Below are 9097 nucleotides of genomic sequence, written 5' to 3' on the forward strand. Positions count from 1 at the left end.
CAGCCCGACCATCTCGGGAACGATTTAGTATGACCACATTAAACCTTCCAGGCCATACCGCCCCCCTAGATCCATGAGGAACTTGGAGTCTCCAGAGCCGCGCTGTTAAAGTAACATGATTCGCCACGGGTAGGTGAGGTTGACAATTGGGTTGGATAAGCTATATTTTGCGCTGGCAACACCTTAAAAGGGTTGCGCTACACAACCCCTCAATTTAGTATTTTAGTCGCCTCTTACGACAGGCCCCCTAACCCGCTGGGGAAAACGGTCATAAACCTTTGCACAACACAGTCCATATATACACATATACATATATATATACAATTTTTTCGATCGAAGAGTTGTTATATACAAGAACACGAGGTTGGCGATGAGCCGCTGTGGCTCGGCTACTGGCGTTTTTCAGGTATTCCATAATGACTGTCAGAGAAAAAAAGAAAGCCGAACATTCAGTTGCAGAAATAACTGAATACAGGAGCTTAGTCAAATACTGCGATATTACATTATACATTTTATGTTGTTGTTGTAACTGCAAAATTTGTCCCCAAAGACTTAGGGGAGTGTGCTGACTTACGCTTTTTAGGTGCATAAAATGCTTACTGTAAATACTTACAAATGTACGTCATTTTAAATTGAAATAAAGTCTACTAACCTTTTCAATGTATTGCAATTTATCCTCTTTTGCCATACTCATCCACTCTTTAGCGCCACGTTCAATTGTTTCCACAGCGGAGAGTCCTGTATTACGTTGACGAAAATCGCTCAAAAAATTCAAATATGGATTACGATGTATTGTTCCACTGGGACGTTGGCATTTGCCAATTTTCGTCTTGTGGATTGCAGTTTTGGGAACGCCTTTATTGGTTTTCGTGGTGGAGCGTGAAGTTAATGACGGTTTCATTATCTCCATTAATGACTATCGTTAAATTTTTTAATGGTTAAAAAAATTATTCTTTGCGTTGGGACGCACTAATTTAGATTTGGCTTAGTAATATTTAAATAATAACTATAGAGTTAATAGAAATTCCAGTGTTTTTGCAAATACAGCTAATTTTTGTAAAATTAATGAATTTTAATCTTTTCGACTTGAATTTGTAATGATTGGAAAAATTCTATAAACTCGACAGGTTTACGAAATTATTGAAAACTATTTCCAAAAGCTTTTGTGGTAAATGAAATATTAAAGTATTCAGTGTTAAATATGTAAAGTGTAATAATAAGTTACATGAAACCAAGGCGAATTCAGTACCAGTTGTTGTTATCCCAACTGCTGATTGCTTCTTCTAGATTATTTTCCATACAACGCGTGGTACTAAAATATGTCAGTTAATCTAAATCAATAAAAATTTTCTTTTGACTTGACATTCTTCTGCACGGCGAATTAGTCGAATTCGCTTTCCCACCACCTGGTATGGATTCGCCTTGCATGAAAATAAGCCTTGTACAAGTAGAGTTTGATGTAATGATCCAGAAATTCGCCACCACCAACAAGCGATAAGGCAAGGCAGACTCTCCCATCTAGTAGCGTGACTCTTAATCCCTTCATGATATGGATTAAAAAATCTGAGGAGGTACTGAAATACATTAAAAGCCTCCACACACAGCTATAGACTGACTGAAAGGTCAAGAACGATGGATCAAAATAAAGATAGCAGTGCATCGAGGCGGGTTAGGGGGTTAGAATATACCCGCGGTAGGTATGCCCGTCGTAAGAGGCGACTAATATACCAAATAGACAGGTTGCCAGCGCAATATATAGCTTCTTCAAAAACCCAATTGTCAACCTCACCTATCTGTGGCGAATCCTGTTTCATTTACAGCCGAGGCTCTGGCGACCCCGAACTCCTCATGGATGTAGGGGGTGGTAGGGCGGTATGGCCTAGAATGTCGCATGTGGTCATAACAAATCGTTCCCGAGATGGTCGGGCTTGGTACCGGATCTGCATTAGGCATGGGACCATCATCTCGATAACACTCCCCAAGGCCTTCGGGCAGTGTCCTTATAGCTGCAACAACAACATCAACAACACCGAGGCCTTATAATAATGATAATAATAAATACAATTTAAGTTTGGCCAAGGTCACTTTCGATTCAGATTTAAATTTCATGTTTGACTGAGAAATCGATTTTGTCAGTATCAATTTTGGTTTCAACTTTGATTATGATTTCAGATTTCGCTATGGTTTCCGTTTCTGCTCGGGTTTCGCTAATGACTTATTTTCTCCCTTATATTTCTGATTTACCTATTTTGTTTCAATATCTGTCTTGGGTTTGACTCGAGTTCGGTCATTGTTTCAGTTCTCGTTTCTGACGGGGCTTGGCTTGGGTTTTGGTTCCACATCCGATCTGGGTTTGGTTATGGTTTCGCTCTGTTATGTGTTCGTGTTTCGATCCCGGTATAGGTCTAGGTTTCAGATTTGGTTCTGGTTTCAGTTATCCGTTTTAGCTTCTGCTTTCGTTTCTAGATTTAAATTCGGTTCCGAATTCGTTATGGCTCGGATCGGCCCAGTTTCGGTTACAGGCATGGTGCTGGCTTCAGTCTCAGTTTATTACCAATACTTTCTTCGACCTACATTCTTTTCCTTTCCTTTCCAATACGGATTGCCCAATACCTTGAAAAATATGTATCCATATTTTAAGATAGCTAGTCCGCTTTTCAGTCACTTCCACTACAAACTGCTAGCTAGAGCCTGATCAAAAATTAGACGGTTGTTGTTGTTGAAGCGATAAGGATACTCCCCGAAGCCCTTGGGGAGTGTTATCGATGTTGATGGTCCTTTGCCGGATGCAGATCCGGTACTTTCCAGTATCAAGCACCACTAAGGCACCAGCCCGACCATCTCGGGAACGATTTAGTATGACCACATTAAACCTTCCAGGCCATACCGCCCCCCTAGATCCATGAGGAACTTGGAGTCTCCAGAGCCGCGCTGTTAAAGTAACATGATTCGCCACGGGTAGGTGAGGTTGACAATTGGGTTGGATTAGCTATATTTTGCGCTGGCAACACCTTGAAAGGGTTGCGCTACACAACCCCTCAATTTAGTATTTTAGTCGCCTCTTACGACAGGCCCCCTAACCCGCTGGGGAAAACGGTCATAAACCTTTGCACAACACAGTCCATATATACACATATACATATATATATACAATTTTTTCGATCCAAGAGTTGTTATATACAGGAACACGAGGTTGGCGATGAGCCGCTGTGGCTCTGCTACTGGCGTTTTTCAGGTATTCCATAATGACTGTCAGAGAAAAAAAGAAAGCCGAACATTCAGTTGCAGAAATAACTGAATACAGGTCAAAATACTGCGATATTACATTATACATTTTATGTTGTTGTTGGAACTGCAAAATTTGTCCCCAAAGACTTAGGGGAGTGTGCTGACTTACGCTTTTTAGGTGCATAAAATGCTTACTGTAAATACTTACAAATGTACGTCATTTTAAATTGAAATAAAGTCTACTAACCTTTTCAATGTATTGCAATTTATCCTCTTTTGCCATACTCATCCACTCTTTAGCGCCACGTTTAATTGTTTCCACAGCGGAGAGTCCTGTATTACGTTGACGAAAATCGCTCAAAAAATTCAAATATGGATTACGATGTATTGTTCCACTGGGACGTTGGCATTTGCCAATTTTCGTCTTGTGGATTGGAAACGCCTTTATTGGTTTTCGTGGTGGAGCGTGATGTTAATGACGGTTTCATTATCTCCTTTAATGACTATCGTTAAATTTTTTAATGGTTAAAAAAATTATTCTTTGCGTTGGGACGCACTAATTTAGATTTGGCTTAGTAATATTTAAATAATAACTATAGAGTTAAATGAAATTCCAGTGTTTTTGCAAATACAGCTAATTTTTGTAAAATTAATGAATTTTAATCTTTTCGACTTGAATTTGTAATGATTGGAAAAATTCTATAAACTCAACAGGTTTACGAAATTATTGAAACTATTTCCAAAAGCTTTTGTGGTAAATGAAATATGAAAGTATTCAGTGTTAAATATGTAAAGTGTAATAATAAGTTACATGAAACCAAGGCGAATTCAGTACCAGTTGTTGTTATCCCAACTGCTGATTGCTTCTTCTAGATTATTTTCCATACAACGCGTGGTACTAAAATATGTCAGTTAATCGAAATCAATAAAAATTTTCTTTTGACTTGACATTCTTCTGCACGGCGAATTAGTCGAATTCGCTTTGCCACCACCTAGTATGGATTCGCCTTGCATGAAAATAATCCTTGTACAAGTAGAGTTTGATGTAATGATCCAGAAATTCGCCACCACCAACAAGCGATAAGGCAAGGCAGACTCTCCCATCTAGTAGCGTGACTCTAAATCCCTTCATGATATGGATTAAAAAATCTGAGGAGGTACTCAAATACATTAAAAGCCTCCACACACAGCAATAGACTGACTGAAAGGTCAAGAACGATGGTTCAAAATAAAGATAGCAGTGCATCGAGGCGGGGTAGGGGGTTAGAATATACCAGCGGTAGGTATGCCTGTCGTAAGAGGCGACTAATATACCAAATAGACAGGTTGCCAGCGCAATATATAGCTTCTCCAAAAACCCAATTGTCAACCTCACCTATCTGTGGCGAATCCTGTTTCATTTACAGCCGAGGCTCTGGCGACCCCGAACTCCTCATGGATGTAGGGGGTGGTAGGGCGGTATGGCCTAGAATGTCGCATGTGGTCATAACAAATCGTTCCCGAGATGGTCGGGCTTGGTACCGGATCTGCATTAGGCATGGGACCATCATCTCGATAACACTCCCCAAGGCCTTCGGGCAGTGTCCTTATAGCTACAACAACAACATCAACAACACCGAGGCCTTATAATAATGATAATAATAAATACAATTAAAGTTTGGCCAAGGTCACTTTCGATTCAGATTTAAATTTCATGTTTGACTGAGAAATCGATTTTGTCAGTATCAATTTTGGTTTCAACTTTGATTATGATTTCAGTTTTCGCTATGGTTTCCGTTTCTGCTCGGGTTTCGCTAATGACTTATTTTCTCCCTTATATTTCTGATTTACTTATTTTGTTTCAATATCAGTCTTGGGTTTGACTCGAGTTCGGTCATTGTTTCAGTTCTCGTTTCTGACGGGGCTTGGCTTGGGTTTTGGTTCCACATCCGATCTGGGTTTGGTTATGGTTTCGCTCTGTTATGTGTTCGTGTTTCGATCCAAGTATCGGTCTAGGTTTCAGATTTGGTTCTGGTTTCAGTTATCCGTTTTAGCTTCTGCTTTCGTTTCTAGATTTAAATTCGGTTCCGAATTCGTTATGGCTCGGATCGGCCCAGTTCCGGTTACAGGCATGGTTCTGGCTTCAGTCTCAGTTTATTACCAATACTTTCTTCGACCTACATTCTTTTCCTTTCCTTTCCAATACGGATTGCCCAATACCTTGAAAAATATGTATCCATATTTTAAGATAGCTAGTCCGCTTTTCAGTCACTTCCACTACAAACTGCTAGCTAGAGCTTGATTAAAAATTAGACGGTTGTTGTTGTTGAAGGGATAAGGATACTCCCCGAAGCCCTTGGGGAGTGTTATCGATGTTGATGGTCCTTTGCCGGATGCAGATCCGGTACTTTCCAGTATCAAGCACCACTAAGGCACCAGCCCGACCATCTCGGGAACGATTTAGTATGACCACATTAAACCTTCTAGGCCATACCGCCCCCCTAGATCCATGAGGAACTTGGAGTCTCCAGAGCCGCGCTGTTAAAGTAACATGATTCGCCACGGGTAGGTGAGGTTGACAATTGGGTTGGATAAGCTATATTTTGCGCTGGCAACACCTTGAAAGGTTTGCGCTACACAACCCCTCAATTTAGTATTTTAGTCGCCTCTTACGACAGGCCCCCTAACCCGCTGGGGAAAACGGTCATAAACCTTTGCACAACACAGTCCATATATACACATATACATATATATATACATTTTTTTCGATCCAAGAGTTGTTATATACAAGAACACGAGGTTGGCGATGAGCCGCTGTGGCTCGGCTACTGGCGTTTTTCAGGTATTCCATAATGACTGTCAGAGAAAAAAAGAAAGCCGAACATTCAGTTGCAGAAATAACTGAATACAGGAGCTTAGTCAAATACTGCGATATTACATTATAAATTGAAATAAAGTCTACTAACCTTTTCAATGTATTGCAATTTATCCTCTTTTGCCATACTCATCCACTCTTTAGCGCCACGTTTAATTGTTTCCACAGCGGAGGGTCCGGTATTACTTTGACGAAAATCGCTCAAAAAATTCAAATATGGATTACGATGTATTGTTCCACTGGGACGTTGGCATTTGCCAATTTTCGTCTTGTGGATTGCAGTTTTGGAAACGCCTTTATTGGTTTTCGTGGTGGAGCGTGAAGTTAATGACGGTTTCATTATCTCCATTAATGACTATCGTTAAATTTTTTAATGGTTGAAAAAATTATTCTTGGCGTTGGGACGCACTAATTTAGATTTGGCTTAGTAATATTTAAATAATAACTATAGAGTTAATAGAAATTCCAGTATTTTTGCAAATACAGCTAATTTTTGTAAAATTAATGAATTTTAATCTTTTCGACTTGAATTTGTAATGATTGGAAAAATTCTATAAACTCGACAGGTTTACGAAATTATTTAAACTATTTCCAAAAGCTTTTGTGGTAAATGAAATATGAAAGTATTCAGTGTTAAATATGTAAAGTGTAATAATAAGTTACATGAAACCAAGGCGAATTCAGTACCAGTTGTTGTTATGCCAACTGCTGATTGCTTCTTCTAGATTATTTTCCATACAACGCGTGGTACTAAAATATGTCAGTTAATCGAAATCAATAAAAATTTTCTTTTGACTTGACATTCTTCTGCACGGCGAATTAGTCGAATTCGCTTTGCCACCACCTGGTATGGATTCGCCTTGCATGAAAATAAGCCTTGTACAAGTAGAGTTTGATGTAATGATCCAGAAATTCGCCACCACCAACAAGCGATAAGGCAAGGCAGGTAGCGTGACTCTTAATCCCTTCATGATATGGATTAAAAAATCTGAGGAGGTACTCAAATACATTAAAAGCCTCCACACACAGCAATAGACTGACTGAAAGGTCAAGAACGATGGATCAAAATAAAGATAGCAGTGCATCGAGGCGGGTTAGGGGGTTAGAATATACCCGCGGTAGGTATGCCTGTCGTAAGAGGCGACTAATATACCAAATAGACAGGTTGCCAGCGCAATATATAGCTTCTCCAAAAACCCAATTGCCAACCTCACCTATCTGTGGCGAATCCTGTTTCATTTAAAGCCGAGGCTCTGGCGACCCCGAACTCCTCATGGATGTAGGGGGTGGTAGGGCTGTATGGCCTAGAATGTCGCATGTGGTCATAACAAATCGTTCCCGAGATGGTCGGGCTTGGTACCAGATCTGCATTAGGCATGGGACCATCATCTCGATAACACTCCCCAAGGCCTTCGGGCAGTGTCCTTATAGCTACAACAACAACATCAACAACACCGAGGCCTTATAATAATGATAATAATAAATACAATTTAAGTTTGGCCAAGGTCACTTTCGATTTCATGTTTGACTGAGAAATCGATTTTGTCAGTATCAATTTTGGTTTCAGCTTTGATTATGATTTCAGTTTTCGCTATGGTTTCCGTTTCTGCTCGGGTTTCGCTAATGACTTATTTTCTCCCTTATATTTCTGATTTACATATTTGGTTTCAATATCAGTCTTGGGTTTGACTCGAGTTCGGTCATTGTTTCAGTTCTCGTTTCTGACGGGGCTTGGCTTGGGTTTTGGTTCCACATCCGATCTTGGTTTGGTTATGGTTTCGCTCTGTTATGTGTTCGTGTTTCGATCCCGGTATCGGTCTAGGTTTCAGATTTGGTTCTGGTTTCAGTTATCCGTTTTAGCTTCTGATTTCGTTTCTAGATTTAAATTCGGTTCCGAATTCGTTATGGCTCGGATCGGCCCAGTTTCGGTTACAGGCATGGTTCTGGCTTCAGTCTCAGTTTATTACCAATACTTTCTTCGACCTACATTCTTTTCCTTTCCTTTCCAATACGGATTGCCCAATACCTTGAAAAATATGTATCCATATTTTAAGATAGCTAGTCCGCTTTTCAGTCACTTCCACTACAAACTGCTAGCTAGAGCCTGATCAAAAATTAGACGGTTGTTGTTGTTGAAGCGATAAGGATACTCCCCGAAGCCCTTGGGGAGTGTTATCGATGTTGATGGTCCTTTGCCGGATGCAGATCCGGTATTTTCCAGTATCAAGCACAACTCAGGCACCAGCCCGACCATCTCGGGAACGATTTGGTATGACCACATTAAACCTTCCAGGCCATACCGCCCCCCTAGATCCATGAGGAACTTGGAGTCTCCAGAGCTGCGCTGTTAAAGTAACATGATTCGCCACGGGTAGGTGAGGTTGACAATTGGGTTGAATAAGCTATATTTTGCGCTGGCAACACCTTGAAAGGGTTGCGCTACACAACCCCTCAATTTAGTATTTTAGTCGCCTCTTACGACAGGCCCCCTAACCCGCTGGGGAAAACGGTCATAAACCTTTGCACAACACAGTCCATATATACACATATACATATATATATACAATTTTTTCGATCCAAGAGTTGTTATATACAAGAACACGAGGTTGGCGATGAGCCGCTGTGGCTCGGCTACTGGCGTTTTTCTGGTATTCCATAATGACTGTCAGAGAAAAAAAGAAAGCCGAACATTCAGTTGCAGAAATAACTGAATACAGGAGCTTAGTCAAATACTGCGATATTACATTATACATTTTATGTTGTTGTTGTAACTGCAAAATTTTTCCCCAAAGACTTAGGGGAGTGTGCTGACTTACGCTTTTTAGGTGCATACAATGCTTACTGTAAATACTTACAAATGTACGTCATTTTAAATTGAAATAAAGTCTACTAACCTTTTCAATGTATTGCAATTTATCCTCTTTTGCCATACTCATCCACTCTTTAGCGCCACGTTTAATTGTTTCCACAGCGGAGAGTCCTGTATTACGTTGACGAAAATCGCTCAAAAAATTC

Source organism: Eurosta solidaginis, unplaced genomic scaffold (assembly GCF_040869045.1).
Source record: "Eurosta solidaginis isolate ZX-2024a unplaced genomic scaffold, ASM4086904v1 ctg00001137.1, whole genome shotgun sequence".
NCBI classification, from domain to species: domain Eukaryota; kingdom Metazoa; phylum Arthropoda; class Insecta; order Diptera; family Tephritidae; genus Eurosta; species Eurosta solidaginis.